The sequence below is a fragment of the Tachypleus tridentatus genome, chromosome 13, assembly GCF_004210375.1.
Source record: "Tachypleus tridentatus isolate NWPU-2018 chromosome 13, ASM421037v1, whole genome shotgun sequence".
NCBI lineage: Eukaryota > Metazoa > Arthropoda > Merostomata > Xiphosura > Limulidae > Tachypleus > Tachypleus tridentatus.
This window is the reverse complement of record NC_134837.1, coordinates 178,771,679-178,791,514: the sequence shown is the minus strand read 5'-3', so window position 1 is coordinate 178,791,514 and position 19,836 is coordinate 178,771,679. Positions and strand designations below refer to the sequence as shown.

Genomic DNA, 19,836 nt, shown 5'->3' with positions numbered 1-19,836 from the left:
GTTGTTTAGGGTCATTGTTCTTATGTACCGCCGAGGATATCTTAAAATTACATGTTAGGTTTGGTGTCAGCCGGTCCAGTTCCTCACCATTTATAAGTGTACACAACATAGAGACTTTTGTAAATATCAGCGGTGTTAAACAGCTATGTGGTAAAGAAATAAACCAATAACGAATAACAACAGTTTGAAGTACAGATCTTAAAATATCGAAATTAGCGGTAGAATCGAAACACTACTAATTAACGTACGGTCAAAATATTGTTTCTGCACGTGTAATGTAAATTAGGTTTATCGAGAAATTTGATTTTAAAATTTATAGTTTACAAATGTGAAAAAAATAATAAGTTTTTAGCCCTTGTATCCCATCAATAGTCATTTTCCTGAATAATAATTAACTATTTAGGAATGTTCCTATTAATTTATTATATAATCGTTATAAATTAAAGAGAGGTGCATTTTTTCATTTGCGCTATTAAATTTTCTAATTAGTGTTAAAATGTTTTGTCATGTATTACTACTTTTTTTTTATTTGAAAATTTTTTGCTCGTAGGCTCTTGAACTTAAGTATATAGAAACATATAACACTTATACTAAAATGTTAATATTTGAATCAGTCTATGTTATTGTGCAATACATATTTCACTTACACATTTCCCTTGCTTGCTAGAATGTTTTCTAACTGGTCCCATTTAGTATATATCCCCGTCACACCAAACATGCTTCGCCCTTTCAGCCGTGGGGATGTTATAATGTTACGATCAATCCCACTATTCGTTAGTAAAAGAGTAGCCCAAAAGTTGGTGGTGGGTGGTGATGACTAGCTGCCTTCTCTCTGGTCTTACACTGATAAATTAGGGACGGCTAGCGCAGATAGTCCTCGAGTAGCCTTGCGCGAAATTTAAACCAAACCCAGTTAATATAAACATTGAAGAGCAGTAAGTATAATACGTAATGACGCAGTATCTACAGGTTTCTGTTCAATCTAACGACTGAAACAATTAGCTTTGAACTACCTGTGTCTAACATCACTGAACGTCAACCTGAACGGCATCTGATGAGTTAAACGGCCAAGTCAGATAATTTAAGGTTCGAATATAGCAGTTTCTAACTAAAAACTGATGGATTCTTTGACTGGAATTAGGCACAAAGCTACACTAAGGGCTTTCTGTGCTCTGCCCACCATGGGTGTGGAAACCTAGTTTCTAGCACTGTAAAGGCATTAAGCGAGGTCTGAGTAATTCTCTATAGTGCAAACAAATTGTTAATCTATCTGCTGCTGAACTTTGTATTGTAAAGGAGCTACAAATGATACTATTTGTAGTTCTTAAAAATAAACACATTTTAAAACTATCTTATAAAAAGCGTGATTTATTTAAATACCAATATAAATATACTCTACGAATGATTACTCTCTAAAATACATTTTTTTAAATAGCTTTCAACAATTGACGTTTTAACAAATTTCGAAAAACTAGTGAAAATTAAACTTATTAGTCTATAGAATATACAGAAGTCAAGTAAATAAATATTAGCTAACTGTTACATGTATAATAAAACTAAGTTAAAACGTCTTACGGACTTCAGGACATCTAGCTGTAACATCACTGTGATTACCAACACACGTACATTTTACTGTGACAAATCACCACAACGTACACTTCGATTACAGGTGAACTTACATTTTACCGAGTTTAAGCATGTACATGAATTCTGTAATAAATACACACGTTTTACGTGAATGCAGTATTTTTATAATTTTACCTTAGTTCTAAGAAACGAAAAGAACGATTGTACGAATGTTGTTTTAAAAGTCCAGCACTGGTTTACACTAAATAAGAAGTACTGGCATACATAGTTAAGATAACCAAATTTAACAGAATTCCTGGCCAACGAAATTCATCCATCTTCTGTCACCTAGGAAACCATAAGCTCTGAACTCCACCCTCATGCTATTTGTTCCTGATGTAAAAGAAAAAAAGAAATTATATATTTATTTTTAATTCAGTACTGAATGAAGGATAGAAATAATTATCTCAAAACGGCAAACAACTTCATGAAAAATGTTTAATTATTGTATTCAACGTTTCCGCTTAAGCCTTCATCAAGGGTCCACGAACGTCACAGATTACCGAAATAATTTAAACGACAGTAACCGAAAAAAAAACACAGTTACAACAACATAAGAGAAAGAGTACTGAGTCGTTTTTCATAAGAAATAAAGAAAATTGTAATAATGACATAAAAATAGATAAAATCAAAATGAGAAAATTAATAATAAAATGTTAAAGGTACCAGGCACACTACGTCTGGATTGAAACAAAAGGGATTCCTCGTATTTTCCGTCGAGAACTTTGTCACGAGTTTCGACATTTTTGATTGTATAAGGTGTTCTATTGTTTGTGCCGAGTTTCTTTTATGTAACGGCAATCGGTATTGGACGACTGGATTCACCTATATACAAGTACATGGCAGAACACTGTGTACATGTAATTTTACAGACAGTTCTTTAACCTGTTGACTGCCAAGTATTTCAGCTGCTGCAATACAACTTTAATGCTTCTTTATTTTGTAACTTTTTTTCGTGACGCTGTTTTAGATCGAAAGTGAAACAATTTGTAAGTAGCTCAAATGCATGTATGGTGCTGTTATCTAGCTTTGAAGTTAGGTATTATTGAGAACGAATTAACTCGTCCGTGGCACTGAACAGGTTAAGTACGTAGAATTTCTCCACGCCATTTTTCTTGGCAAAACACTTTTTAGGTTATTAAAGGCGAAAGAATGAATATAACCTTCAGGTTTCTACCAGATTTTGTATGATTTTGATATTCGAACCCGATCTTCTAATAACTTGATGGAGGGAGACGTGTAGTTAAAATTTCATCCACGATTCATTAGTTTGTTTTTTGAATTTCGCGCAAAGCTACACAAGGGTTATCTGCGCTATTCCTTCCTAATTTAGCAGTGTAAGACAAGAGGGAAAGTAGCTAGTCACCACCTCCCACCGCCAACTCTTGGGCTACTCTTTTACCAACGAATAGTGGAATTGACCGTGACATTATAACGCCCTCCACGGTTGAAAGGACGAATAAGTTTGGTGTGACGGGGATTCGAACCCGTAACCCTGAGATTACGAGTGGAATGCCTTAACCACCTAGCCATGTTGAGCCATAGAATTAAGAGCTTAAAACTTATATACTATTAAAATACGGATTATTAGCTAAAATGTTATGTTATACTAATTGGTATAACATAAACAAAAAGCAGCTCAATAAAATTTTGAGAGTAAGACACTAAAGCATTGTGTTATGTACAATAAAGAATACCTGTGGTAGTAGGGTTAAAAATCTAAAAATGGTAGAAAACAATACTGTTAAATTTTAAGACAAAGAGTTTTATTATTTTAAAAAAAAGTCATTGAAATATTACTTTATTAATAACACTAATAATGTGAGAATATTTGAAAAGGTCCCTACAAATACTAGAGAAACAAAATCATGAAATTATCTTAAAATTTAAAATAAAGATAATTTAACTTTACAAGAATTATGTTTAAAAATAAGGTCATCATTTTACATGGAATTTCTAAGGTACATACAGATTGTTTAGCTACAACTATAGTTTAAAATGCAGATATACATCATCATGAACTAGCTGGTTTGGGGGGCTAAGTGTTTGGAAAATTATACTTCTACTAAATTACACAATTAAATATAGTTTTGAGCTTTCTAAAGAAATGAAAAATTTACAGTTTAATAAGAATGTCTACCATGCACATCTTGATGTTGAACATCCGTACCCTGACATTCCTTTATATTTAGGCTTGGCATGGCCAAGCGCGTAAGGCGTGCGACTCGTAATCCGAGAGTCGCGGGTTCGCGCCCGCGTCGCGCTAAACATGCTCGCTCTCCCAGCCGTGGGGGTGTATAATGTGACGGTCAATTCCACTATTCGTTGCTAAAAGAGTAGCCCAAGAGTTGGCGGTGGGTGGTGATGACTAGCTGCCTTCCCTCTAGTCTTACACTGCTAAATTAGGGACGGCTAGCACAGATAGCCCTCGAGTAGCTTTGTGCGAAATTTCAAAAAACAAACAAACAAAAACAATCCTTTATAATTGATTAGCTGGAGCACCCACCCATTGGATGAGTGAAATAAACACTTATTTGTATTAAGGAATACGAAATTGTTTGTTTTTATTTCTTAACATAATAAACACTAAAAGTACCATAAAAATACTTAAAGGTACCAATACTGAAAAGAAAGACATAGTATTTTCATGAATTCTAACAGGAGTGGCTATATATTTCATTCTACTACTGAGGGATATACTAGTTTTCCAAAATTAGACACGAAATTATTAATATTTTTTAACACTTTAACCTAGTACTTAAAACAACATAATACTAAACTGAAGGACTTTCACAAGAGCTCTATTATCTTACTGACAGTTTTTTTTATGGAAAAATCAAAATGAAATCAAGCATAATACATAAAACCTTATTATTTGTTGTTGTTTTTTTTTAATTTTGTGCAAAACTACAAGAGGGTTATCTGCACTAGCCATCCTTAATTTAGCAGTGTAGGACTAGAAAGAAGGCACTTAGTCATCACCATCCACTGTTAAGTCTTGGGCTATTCTTTTAGCAAGGAATAGTGGGATTGACCGTAACATTATAACGCATCCTTGGCTGAAAGGGCGAGCATGTTTGGTGTGGATGCGAACCCGCGACCCTCAGATTAGGAGTCGAGTGTCTTAACCACCTGGGCATACCGGGCCAACGTTAAAGGGAAAGAATAAGTCATGACTTAATATAATATAGTTCTTGTTGGTTGGGTTTATATTCATATATTTTCATTTTTTATTAAGAATATAGCTTATTTTATAAGGATATTATTTCAATTGTAATCCTTAATTCAGGTATTCTGAGGCACAAGTAACTTATACGAGTTGCTTTGTATAACACAGGCCAAAAGTAGTAAATTTGTTGTTGTCATTTTTCATTTTATACTATATTGTATGTGTAAACCTGTTTACAGTGTAACAAGAACATTTATTTCACTACAAAAAAAATTAGGTCCAAAAAGACATCAGTTTTTAAACCAAGGAAACCTGAGCTGCATGTATTTGTGTGACAACACGTTACACTATTCATCTGATATTTTCATAAGCAATTCAATATTTTTACCACTACTACGTACAATACGCGGACTAGCAAAATAAAAAACAGAAACTTTAAGTCAGTTCGGACAATTTTTTAACACAGAAGAGAAGGTAAAATATTAGATTTTAGTATAGTTTTAGATACGAAAGCAAAAGTGGAATGGTTTTATATAAAGTTTTAAAGGTTTCTTTATTAACCGATAGGCTTACTAATCTGACAGGCTTTTAAAAAGTCCCTACAAACGTATAGGTACTATACATATCATGTACAATACTTAGCTCATTCTAGTGCCTCAAAAACACAAAAGTAACGTACCTGACACTAGAAGGAGTTTTGTGAAACTGAATGATACATCAGAAAATACAAGGAAGTTGAGTGTAAATTAAAGAAAATCCGGTTTGTGAAGCTCTGGAATTCAGAACTGAGTCGTCATTACTTCTCACTCTAAGAACGAATGGTTTAACGTGAGCTGAAAAAAAAAGTTTTTGTCAGCAGACCATTGAACCTTGAATCTTAGCATCGTGTTCTGAAATGTCTGTATACTGACTGTATTTTTAACGAGAGAACAATTAAATATTAACTGATTTAATGAAAATAAAATCGTTTTCTTTTATACACTATATACACTATAGATACACTTTTGTACACTGTATACACTATAGATACACTTTTATACACTATAGATACACTTTTGTACACTATATACACTATAGATACACGTTTGTACACTGTATACACTATATACACTATAGATACACTTTTGTACACTGTATACACTATAAATACACTTTTATACACTATATACACTATAGATACACTTTTGTACACTATATACACTATAGATACACGTTTGTACACTGTATACACTATATACACTATAGATACACTTTTGTACACTGTATACACTATAGATACACTTTTATACACTATATACACTATAGATACACTTTTGTACACTATATACACTATAGATACACTTTTGTACACTGTATACACTATAGATACACTTTTATACACTATATACACTATAGATACACTTTTGTACACTGTATACACTATAGATACACTTTTATACACTATATACACTATAGATACACTTTTGTTGCACCAATATATACACTATAGATACACTTTTGTACACTGTATACACTATATACACTATAGATACACTTTTGTACACTGTATACACTATAGATACACTTTTATACACTATATACACTATATACACTATAGATACACTTTTGTACACTGTATACACTATAGATACACTTTTATACACTATATATACTATAGATACACTTTTGTACACTGTATACACTATAGATACACTTTTATACACTATATACACTATAGATACACCTTTGCACACTATATACACTATAGATACACTTTTGTACACTGTATACACTATAGATACACTTTTGTACACTGTATACACTATAGATACACTTTTATACACTATATACACTATAGATACACTTTTGTACACTATATACACTATAGATACACGTTTGTACACTGTATACACTATATACACTATAGATACACTTTTGTACACTGTATACACTATAGATACACTTTTATACACTATATACACTATAGATACACTTTTGTACACTATGTACACTATAGATACACTTTTGTACACTGTATACACTATAGATACACTTTTATACACTATATACACTATAGATACACTTTTGTACACTATGTACACTATAGATACACTTTTGTACACTGTATACACTATATACACTATAGATACACTTTTGTACACTATATACACTATAGATACACTTTTGTACACTATATACACTATAGATACACTTTTGTACACTATATACACTATAGATACACTTTTGTACACTATATACACTATAGATACACTTTTGTACACTGTATACACTATAGATACACTTTTGTACACTATATACACTATAGATACACTTTTGTACACTGTATACACTATAGATACACTTTTGTACACTATATACACTATAGATACACTTTTGTACACTATATACACTATAGATACACTTTTGTACACTGTATACACTATAGATACACTTTTGTACACTGTATACACTATAGATACACTTTTGTACACTGTATACACTATAGATACACTTTTATACACTATATACACTATAGATACACTTTTGTACACTGTATACACTATATACACTATAGATACACTTTTGTACACTGTATACACTATATACACTATAGATACACTTTTGTACACTGTATACACTATATACACTATAGATACACTTTTATACACTATATACATTATAGATACACTTTTGTACACTGTATACACTATATACACTATAGATACACTTTTGTACACTGTATACACTATATACACTATAGATACACTTTTATACACTATATACACTATAGATACACTTTTGTACACTGTATACACTATATACACTATAGATACACTTTTGTACACTGTATACACTATATACACTATAGATACACTTTTATACACTATATACACTATAGATACACTTTTGTACACTGTATACACTATATACACTATAGATACACTTTTGTACACTGTATACACTATATACACTATAGATACACTTTTGTACACTATATACACTATAGATACACTTTTGTACACTGTATACACTATAGATACACTTTTGTACACTGTATACATAAGAAATAGTTTGTTTTTCATAAGCTTTCTAAACTTTTTTGTAATAAAAGTGGGAGTTTTCCATTAAATACATTTAAACTTCTGTTGATGACTTCTGTTTCTACGAAGGTATGGTTGGTCTAGGTAGAAATTCTAGTTTAATAATGTAGGATCAATATTTAAAACATATCTATCAGATAGTAACAATAGTACTGTTGTTTATTAGTCAAGTACCAGTTCTCTGATATATTAGCTATTAGTAACAGTTTGAGTGTGTGTTTTCTTATAGTAAAGCTACATCTGGTTATCTGCTGTGTCTTCCGAAGGGAATCGAACCCCTGATTTTTGCGTTGTAAATGCATAAACTTACCGCTGTCCCAGTTGTGGACAGTATCGGTTTGAAACGAGCTAGTGATGCTATTTGGATACTGATACGTTAGTTCAACAACAAATAAAAACGTTTTAGCTCAATATTTATTGTCGATGTCTGTAGAAAAAAATTAAAAACAAATCTTCTTATAGCTTTACAATCTCCATATTTTTATATGATCGTTTTATGGATAATGCAACATTTAAATAAGGTGCAATGTTTAAGAGTTGTAGTTCTAGAAACGGAAAAGTTATAATTATTTTTCAACAATTTACTTACTAATGTTTATGTTTACATTACAATGAAATGTCATCATTTTCCACAGCGTTACTTTTCATTAATTTACACACTTTAAACGGAAATAAATATATATTAGTACAATAATAATGTAACCATCAATAGCTTTTACCATTTATCAAAGGTAAAATTTTTTGATAAAAATTGTCGATGTAATGTTCTTGCGTATTGTCCATGCAACTTTGTGTATTGTCGATGTAGCATCCTTGTATATTGTCGATGAAATGTCTTTCTGTACTCTCGATGTAACCTCCTAGTGTATTGTTGATGCAACGTCTTAGTGTATTGTCGATGTAATGGCCGTGCATACTCTCAGTGTAATGTCCTTGTATATTCTCGACGTAATGTCCTTGTGTATTATCGATGTAATGTCCTTGTGTATTGTCGATGTGATGTCCTTGTGAAAAGGCAATATTTACTCCTTACAGCTGTAGAAATTAATATTTGCTTTACAGTTCAACAATAGCACTTACAACGACATTTAATATTGTTTTTGTTAATCATTTAGTGTTACATAGATTTACTCTCTCAAGGATCCCTTGCTCTTATTACTTTTAAAGTTACGACTTCCACTTAACTGCATCAGTTCTTACAAGTTCTTTCTTGTACTTACAGATGATTATGTTTCTATTTAGGAGCGAGTTTCCACAGAACCGATCTTCTCCTACTCTCAGGCCTGAAGGAGATCCCTGGGAGATCTCTATGAAGTCATCGTTATTACACACGTAACCCATGGATCCTTCGTCAAAGGGCCAGCCCCAAGAAAAAGACTCTGGTGTTTCTGTTTCCCACTTAATGGAACAGAAGTTCTCTTCTACTCTAAGACACACCGTATAACGAAGGTTGCTCAGGTACCTGACGTTTCCGATTGTTGGAATACCCCAGTTAAAGCTTCGGATAACATCGCTCGGCTTCTGGTAATATTGCAAGCATCCTGTTGGTGCTGTTAGAGAAACGTTGAAAGCATTATAGTTTTAGTAGGTGAACATATGCATCAACTGCTTAACTAGAATAGTTAGGTTTCGATGTTATTCTTTAACCTATATTAACAAAGCCACAGGAGCAATTCTCGAGGAGTTACTTGGTTGGTTTAATGTTTCATGGTCAGATATGTAGTGTTTCAACTGAAATGTCCATAACTATTTACATGTTCTGTGATATTTAATAATTTTTTTTGTACGAAACTATACATGGTGAAGCAAATATTACTATATAATTGGTGTTATGCGATTGGTGCTGAAAAAATGTATTACTATTTGTTTATAACTTCGCGCAAGGCTACACGAAGACTAGCTGTGCTGGCCATCCCTAATTCAGAAGTGAAATGCAGCTAATCATCACCACCTGCGTCAACTTTTGGGCTACTCTTTCTACCAAGGAATAGCGGGATTGACTATTGCATTATAACACCCCTGTAACCTTCAGATTGCGAGTCGAGTGCCCTGACCACCATTAAAGAACACGTGAAGAATTTCAGTGGAAACATAACTGACCGTGTTAATATAGAAACAGTTTAAGAAGTGTCGGATTATCCGGTTCGTATTGAGTGACTCCAGTTCTGTTGCGTAACAATACATATAAATAACCGTTTACGAGAATCTCACCTCTGTAACAAGTGGTTGGTTATGGTTACGAAGATAACTGAAACGAATTTCAAAGTAAAAGATGGAAATTACGCTATATCTTATATGACAAAACCGAAATCCTTTTGTTTTACTTACAGACTTCTAGTGGCTCTGAAGATAGTATTACTTACCTAACTCCAGACTTCTAGTAAATCTGAAGATAATATTACTTACCTAACTCCAGACTTCTAATAAATCTGAAGATAATATTACTGACCTAACTCCAGACTTCTAGTAAATTTGAAGATAATATTACTTACCTAACTCCAGACTTCTAATAAATCTGAAGATAATATTACTGACCTAACTCCAGACTTCTAGTAAATTTGAAGATAGTATTACTTACCTAACTCCAAATTTCTGGTAAATCTGAAGATAATATTACTTACCTAACTCCAGACTTCTAATAAATCTGAAGATAATATTACTGACCTAACTCCAGACTTCTAGTAAATTTGAAGATAGTATTACTTACCTAACTCCAGACTTCTAGTAAATCTGAAGATAGTATTACTTTCCTAACTCCAGACTTCTAATAAATCTGAAGATAGTATTACTTACCTAACTCCAGACTTCTAGTGGCTTTGAAGATAGTATTACTTACCTAACTCCAGAATTCTAGTAAATCTGAAGATAGTATTACTTATCTAACTCCAGACTTCTAGTAAATCTGAAGATAGTATTACTTACCTAATTCCAGACTTCTACATCTTATCATCGATATTTTTATCCTCCATGTCCGGGTCATTTTGTTTCCATTAGTGATGACACTCAGAACGACTGGATTATTGGACCGGCTTCTTCCTATGTCAATATACACTGTTGGAAAACCTTTCATTAATATGCTTTCGATTTTTTCAGCTCTTTTTAAAGTAACTCTAAAAACGCTTTTTTTCTGCAAGTAAAGTTTCATACCTTTATGATATGCTAATTTTAAGAAACCAAAAATTTCAAAATGTTATTTAATAGTTAAGGAGAGTTTAACCAATTTAGTGTTTCAGATTGTGAATATATATGTGCATTCTTACATAGTTCAAACTCACTTATATAAAACACGGCAATACATTCGACTGAACTTTAAAACAAGGTTCTTATTCAAGCATTTTCCACACGGTTATTTTGAATAAATTGGAAAATTAAAAGAAGAAAAAAGTTACAATTAGTGAATTTGTTGTTTATATTATTCTCTGCTACCTGTACAAATACGCTACTAAGGCGACTGTTTCACGTTAAAAACGTATTCGAATACTTCTGTTCATAAGTGATGCAAATTTTGAGGTTAATACATGAGTAACATCATATCATGCTGAATACATCTTAATTTCTATTCTTACTTGGTTGTTGTTATGCGCAGAGCTACACAATTGGCTATCTGTGCTATGCCCACTAAAAGTATCCATTTGTAACATTATAAGTCCACCTGTATGCCGCTGAAGGGGATCTTAACTTGACTTTAAAATATTAGCTTTTTTTATCTTCAAAAATATAATATACTTAGCTGGTATTTAATATTGGTTTGGAAAATGAAAATAAAGTTTCATATTTCTTCTCGTTGGAAGCACTTGGAATATAAAACTAAACTTCGATGTTCTACTTACTGTGTTGACCACTGTTTTCTCCACACAATATTGGATACCTTTCTCCGATTGAAGAGCCCACAATAAACGAGTCCGTTGTGCATCGACCGTTTCTATCAGGTTGAGCGATGTTAAACTCGAGAAAGTCCAGTCTCACTTGGCATATGTTATTGATGTTTTTGATGGTCATTTGACACGTATTTGTTCCGTCCTCTCCGTAAAAGGAAAGCTCGGGTTAACAAATAAAGTCTCGTTCCTAAATGTGGTATTTCCACAAGTCATTTTATCTGTAATAAACAGTTATACAGATGTATATACCAGAATAACCTAAACAACACTTATTGATGTTGTAAAATCATGTGAAAAGTATTACTTAAACCAAATATGTAATAACCATTATTGTTGTCTTCTCATTACATAGCTGCACAATGTTCTAACTGGGTTGTGCCCAGCGCGTACCGTAATAACCATTATTGTTGTCTTCTCATTACAAAGCTGCACAATGTTCTAACTGCGTTGTGCCCAGCGCGTACCGTAATAACCATTATTGTTGTCTTCTCATTACATAGCTGCACAATGTTCTAACTGCGTTGTGCCCAGCGCGTACCGTAATAACCATTATTGTTGTCTTCTCATTACATAGCTGCACAATGTTCTAACTGCGTTGTTCCCAGCGCGTACCGTAATAACCATTATTGTTGTCTTCTCATTACATAGCTGCACAATGTTCTAACTGCGTTGTGCCCAGCGCGTACCGTAATAACCATTATTGTTGTCTTCTCATTACAAAGCTGCATAATGTTCTAACTGCGTTGTGCCCAGCGCGTACCGTTTGAAGGCGATAGTCTTGTTTGATTGCTTGGAATTACGTACAAAGCTACACAATGGAATATTTGTGTTTTGCCCCCCATGGGTATCGAAACCCAGTTTCTAGCGGTGCGAGTCTGCAGATGTATTGCCGTACCATGGGAATGGGGCCATAGTAACCAATCAAATGTGTTGTGATTAACCCTATAAAACAGTAGATTAAATAAGGCTTACGTTTACATAAATGTCTTCTTTTGGTTCAACAGTACATTGTCCTCTATATGAGTCAGAACAAACGATCTTGATATTTTGTTAGTAAAGCTATTTCCATACATACTTATCATACAGTGACTGTTTCTCTTCTTTAAAGTTGTGTTAAAATTATACCAATCTTTGTATAATTAGCCAAGACTACTATTCTTTCCACAAATTACTTCACATAATATAAAAATAAAATAATGACGCCTTCCTTGAAAATGTGGCGAATATCGTGGTTTTCTTCATAATAAAAATATATTTCCACATATTTATTATCCGCGAGTCTTTTATTTACTCCTTCTATTCGTTTATTTCAATTATTGAATGTTTGAAGTAAAACTGACTGTACCCCAGAATAATGCATCAGATTTAGTGTATGATCCATGTAGAATACGTTTTCTTATGTAAAATAAGCTACAGATAAGTTTTAGAGTTTACGTCACTACGAATATGGTATTCTAAACAGCATGTTAATATTTTACCAGCTTCTAACCTCTTCTTTAATGGGCGTGTTCGTCAGTATCAGGCCCGATATGGCCACGTGTATAAGACACTCAACTCGTAATCTTAGGGTCGTGGGTTCGAATCCCTATCACACCAAACATGCTCACCCTTTCAGCTGTGGGAGGGATATTATGTGACGGTCAGTCGAAATATTTGTTGGTAAAAGAGTAGCCCAAGAGTTGGCGGTGGATGGTAATGACTAGCTTCCTTTCTTCTAGACTTACACCCATAAATTAGGGACGGCTAGTACAGATAACCCTCGTGTAGCTTTGCGCGAAATTCAAACAAGTCGTCAGTATCTGTGTGTAAAAACCAAAACTCTTTCGCCATCTAATAAATGGTACCACAAATAAATATTCATAAAACATTTTATAGTTTGAGTATTCAAGATTCGCGTGTGTGTATGTGTTTTTCTTATAGCAAAGCCACATCGGGCTATCTGCTCAGCCCACCGAGAGGAATCGAACCCCTGATTTTAGCGGTGTAAATCCGGAGACATACCGCTGTACTAGCGGGGAGCGATTCAAGATTCAGTCAATTGTAAAACTAACTGTGTTATGTGCAACAGCCATTTCTTTATAATAGAACAAATTTTAAATAAAATTGCTCTCCTCACAACAATAACATGGCTTTCGCTAGGACTATAAGTGAGGGTTTGATTTTATCTTTATTGATGTAATATTAAACGTGGTACTAATAAATTGGAAATCTTAAAACTTCCTTTTTTCAATAAACAATAAATGGTACTTTTAAAATATATAAACATAATAGTCTATGTCAACAAAATTTGTAAAAATGTTTGTACATTGAATCATTTGGATCCAGTGAGTTGTGTATAACTAAAGATTACAATCAGAACACTTGTCACATACAGTACTTTGCAGAATAAAAATTAAAAGACTTTTTGTTTAATTTTCATTTTTTCCTGATTTGTTTTTCAGTGAGGTATGAATACCACGATTACCAAATACTTACACAAACAACCGCATGTAGGACGTTATATCTGATAGTTTGAATAAAGTTTTCACTCATCAGCTTACTTCAGTGATAATAAGTACACCCAGACATACTAACAGAACTGTTTAGGCCTAACTTACCTAAACAACAAACACCACTACCGCTGGCGCAGCTGCCAATGCTCGCCCCTCCTCTTATGCTGCAGGCCGTGTCAATCATGCAGACCCCTTCCAAGCCGTTAGAACCAACACAGGGCGTGTTAACAAACCGCAGCAAGTTGAAAAACGAAGCTGAGGACCGTAAAAAACAAATTATTTAGTCAGAGAGAAATACAAGTATCTAACAAAAACGAAATAAACGTTAAAAAACAACTGAGATTTTCTCCAATGATTTGATTTTTCACATTTGAAAAGCCAAGCTGTTCCTTTGTTTTCAAACATTTTATATAATATAACATCGAATAACACGTAGTTCTTCAACTTTAAACAAAACAGTTAATAAAACACGTAAATAATTAGTTTAAAAAACGACTTTAGTCCAGATATGTATATATATATATATATATATATTTAAATTTTATCAATGTCTAGCCTTTGTGGCTTAATTAGGCAAAACGTTAGTCAAAATAAAACCCCAGTGTCACAGCGGTATGTCTACGGACTCATTTCGTTAAAAACCGAGTTTCGATACCCGTGTTAGACAAAGCACAGATAGTCTATTGTGTAGCTTTGTGCTTAATTCTAAGCAAAAAAGCAAAGGGTCAAAATATTTTTTTTTATGTATATTTGAAGTGTAAATCCATCCAGTATGCACTACAAACTTTAAAAGACAGGTAAATAATAATATAAAATAAAAGCAACTCTTTGATTTGGAACAAAATACTTATCTTCTACCAATGGACGTAAAGCTTAAAGTTTGAATAAAAACAACTGGAAGCTATTAAAAGATACAAACTATATAACGAATGATATCTTATGGAACCAGATATTACACAAGCTGGACTCAGAAAGAAACCGTTGTAATCATTTTATTAAAAAATAAACATATTATGTTGAAAAGGGGTTCTATTCCCCTCTCCATACATGTGTTGTAGCTAATTACTAGCTAATGGGTCAAAATCTATTCTCTCTTGTAAGATATTATTCTGTAATAGAGAAATACTACAAGTCACACTAGTTTTTATATAATCACTGTAATTGGAAGGACTGTTTGTCCTTAGAAGCAGGGCGAATAATGTAACAACCTGGCAAAGAGGACAACAAGAAAGACCTCAGTACCGTTTGAAACAGGAACTGATATAACAAACAAAGATGTCAATTGACAATATCTAAAAACAACTTATTGCAAAGTCACGTGGCGTTAGAAATTGAATACGAGTCCCTAAAACTGAATGTTATTAATTCGGTCAAATGTCCTACATATTATCTAAATCAACATTCAATTATGATTGAAATATGGATCTGTTATGCTAGAGCATAATATTTTTAAAACAGTTTTCTCATCTGAATTCATACAAAAACAGCTTCATCAAACGATTTTGTTTGACAGAAGTAATCGCTAAGCTAACAGTTTTACGTTAAGAGCAATGTTCACTTTCCACACCATTAACTGTAATTGTTATATTTCTGTAGTTTGCATATTTGAACTTCTCTTTGTTTTGTTTTTGCTAACACTTACGGATCTAATAGAGATTTATTCGTACTACAATAAAATCATTAAATAAAAACCATCTGAAACATTAGCTTATAAGAATAGGATCAGTTAAACTTGAAAATTATCACACACTCACGTATGCCGCCGATAATATTCTGTTGTCCTTTGATGTCGAAGAACAGAAGAATCAGAATGAAGCCTTCTGCAGTCCATCTCATCATCTAGTGGAGTAAGAGTGAGGAAACAGACAATAACACCTGAGATACTTCAATGATGACTGAAATACGGAACTGTTATCTCACCAACATAATGTTGGTAAAATAGAATTTACGTGTGTTTTTTTGTTGTTGTTGTTGGTGGTGGTGAAATTTCTCTCGAAACAACTCAGGGGACTATCTGCGCCGGTTGTCCCTATTTCTGAGGTGATAGACTAGACTGAAAATAGTTAACATCACCCACCTCCAACTCTTGGACTAATAACGTATTGACAATGTCTCCAAGAACGAATATGTTTGGATACGGGAAGTGTAATTTTTTATTTATATACGAAAAAAAAAACACTTTGAATCATTAAAGAGTTCTAGGATATTGTATTATATTGTATTCTGTCTTGTTTCACCAGAGTAAAATCTTAATAGTTGTAATTTTCGTTATTTTAAACAAGAAACAAACGTCAAAATGTTTGATGTTTTTGGCAGTCTTTATGAAAGTATATAATGAAACGTTTTGTTAAAGCCATAATTAAATTTGGATACTTCAAAAATTACGGTCACGAAAATAATAGAACATTCAAAACAACAGTCTATGTTTAAAGTCTTTTAAACCAACGATAACATATGTATTCTCTTGTAAAAACAGTCTATGTTCGGAGCCTTCTAAACGTTTTTAGCACATTATACACCAAATTGCCTATGAGACCGCAATGTATAAACTATCTTCAATAATCCCACTAATTATTCTTGAAGTTCTAAAGTACTTTAGACTAAATCATTAGTTATTGTTAATCAGTCCTGAGTGTTGTAAAAGAGAAGTTAACTTCCATTAACATCCACATAACTTCGTATGAAGGTTGATGTTTACATCTACGCTAATAGCTCTTAATATTCAGTGCAAGTTCCAAAAATGTGAATTGTTTACTGTATGTTAACAATCGTTAACATTTAAACTATTATGTTCCAGAAAATTACAATTATTGTAAATGTTGTCTTCTTTCTCGGTTTGCACGTGCACACATATATGTACCGAAGCTAAGACAAAAGTTTCTGTCAAGCTAGTAGCTATGGAAGCTCTAACGCTTTTCTGTGGTGTTATATTTCTAATGACACGCCAGTGGATACAAACAGAACGAGCATTTATATAACAAAAACTGGTTTTTCGAGTGAATTCAAACTGAACAGGAATTTCTATTAAAAAACTGATTATCCTAGTAGATTCAAACTGAACAAGAATTTCTATTAAAAAACTGATTATCCTAGTAGATTCAAACTGAACAAGAATTTCTATTAAAAAACTGATTATCCTAGTAGATTCAAACTGAACAAGAATTTCTATTAAAAAACTGATTATTCTAGTAGATTCAAATTGAACAAGAATTTCTAATAAAAAATTGATATTTCTAGTAGATTTAAACTGAACAAGAATTTCTAATAAAAAATTGATATTTCCAGTAGATTCAAACTGAACAGAAATTTCTACAAAAACTGGTCCTTCTGGTAAATTCAAATTGAGCAGGATTTGTAATAAAAGCTGGTTATTCTAGTAAATTAAAACTAAGCAGGAATTTCTAGTAAAAAACTGGCCCTTCTAATAAGTTCAAACTGAACAGGAATTTCTAATAAAAAACTGGCCTTTCTAATAAGTTTAAACAAGAACTGGTCCTTCTAGTAGATTCAAATTAAGCAGGAATTTCTAATAAAAAAAACTGGTCCTTCTAGTAGATTCAAAATTAACAGGAATTTCTACAAAAACTGGTCCTTCAGATAAATTCAAATTGAGCAGGAATTTCTAACAAAAACTGGTCCTGTTGGTGTATTCAAAATGATCAAGATTTATTCTCAGAAACCTAGCCCTAATTTCAAATGGAACGAACAATTCTACTTGTAAAACCGATCCATGCGGTAGATTTACAATGAATGGCCTAGACCAGATTAAGAGAGCAGTGAGCCCATGGGCAACTTCAGCTCTGTAAGCCCCATTTTCTCCACAAGCCCAGACTTTTGTTTTGTCATTGAAATTTTACCATTGAAAAAATATAACATTTGGCAAATACAATTATTTAAATTTAAATTTTTTTCTGATGAAACTTGCTTAAAAATAATAATACCGTGCGTGTTTCTTGATACTAATCATATAAGCAGGCACCTACTTTATCTTTTGGTTAATCTGGTTCTTTGCATGAACATCTCTACTAAAAAAAACTGGTTCGTTTTATGGAATATTTTAGTTCATCTGTCTGTCTTTCATTTTTCAATCTAAAATATAATTCTAAATGAACACAAACTTATATATATATATATATTTTACTTCTTCCTTTCTGTAACGCTACAAAAATTCTGAAACTAAAGTAGTGCGACCTCTAGTAGCACAGCAGTATATCTAATGACTTACAACGCTAGAAACCCATGGTGGGCAAAGCACGGATATCCCATTGTGTAGCTTTGTGCTTAACTACAGATAAGAATAACAAAGTAATGAAATTGTTTTAATTTAAAATAAAGAAACCGGTAGAATAATGAAACGCTGACTAAAATTCCCATATTAATATTAAATACATACAGTAATCCTTTATCCGGTAAATTTAGGTGTTACAGTGACGAAACGGCCGTTACATACGTAATAAATATCCACAAATATAAACGTGTGTAAAATACATATCCTGCGGTTTCGTAGAGACGAAGCTAACTTCAAGAATGAGTACAATAACATGACAGCATATTAGAAACGTTCTCAACTTTCTATACGTAACGTTGGACTCAGCAGATAGCCAGATGTGGCTTTGTTGTAAGAAAACACACACACACTCGTATAGAGTAATGTAGCCTAAATCTTGAATACCTTAAATTACAGTTAAGGTTACGCACAAATGTCTGATATTACTTCGTAATTATTATTATGTGATATTTTAATGCTATTGTTTGCTTAAGTAACAAAACATCACAAAACACGTTTCAGAATTGTAATGAAAACATTGGTTTTCATTAGTACTTACTCTCGAAGTACTTGGATTCGGAGGCGACATAGGTTTCATTCTCAGATTTCCTCACTACTAGAATTATGAGTTTGTCTTGCTCTTTTATAATTTCAGTTAAGCTCAGTTACAATTATTTCTGTCTTCTGATTTGTTCCTTACCCTCAAAATATCAGTCTAAATTAGCATCTCGTGACAGGTAACTACCAGAACCAAACCACTTACGTTACGTCACCCTAGTATCCAACCAGATTTAATATGCGGCCAATGTTCGGTTTTTGTTTCGGAGCATATATCAAGTACCTTGTAGCCTCGAATAAAAAAAAAGATTTTTTTTTTGTGACCTTTATAGCCTTAATACTATCATAATGAGAGATAGAATTATGTCGCTTGGTTATTGTTTCTTTAGTAACTTATTTCATAAAGTATACATATATATATATATATAGAGAGAGAGAGAGATGTATGATATACTGTAAAATATTTTCAGAAAGTTTTCTCTCAAATATAATAAAATTTCAAACGTCAGAGGTCGCACAATTAAGTTGATAGACGTCTTATCTGACATATTGGTTTGTTGTAATTCGCGCATATTTGCTCGTGGACTCTCTTTTCTAGACATCGCTAATTTTAAAGCAAGAATTAGAGGAAAGGCAGCTAGTCAATGTCATCTGCCGCCAACTCTTGGGCTACTCTTTTGTCAACGAATAGTGGAGTTGACTATCACATTAGGCCCAGCATGGTCAGATGATTAGGGCGCTTGACTTGCAATTTTTAGAACAGAAT

The 19,836-nt window shown here is 32.8% G+C and overlaps 1 pseudogene across 1 annotated transcript; it reads right to left on the bottom strand.

Moving 5' to 3' along the window:
* Positions 1–1,391: 1,391 nt before the first annotated feature.
* On the bottom strand, positions 1,392–19,116 carry LOC143239522 (uncharacterized; annotated as a pseudogene). Its single transcript, XR_013021225.1, has 8 exons — positions 19,072–19,116; positions 16,000–16,084; positions 14,351–14,500; positions 11,706–11,971; positions 10,798–10,926; positions 9,096–9,425; positions 5,475–5,628; positions 1,392–1,959 (listed from the first exon to the last, which is right to left on the bottom strand). The product of XR_013021225.1 is annotated as an uncharacterized LOC143239522 (transcript).
* Positions 19,117–19,836: the final 720 nt, after the last annotated feature.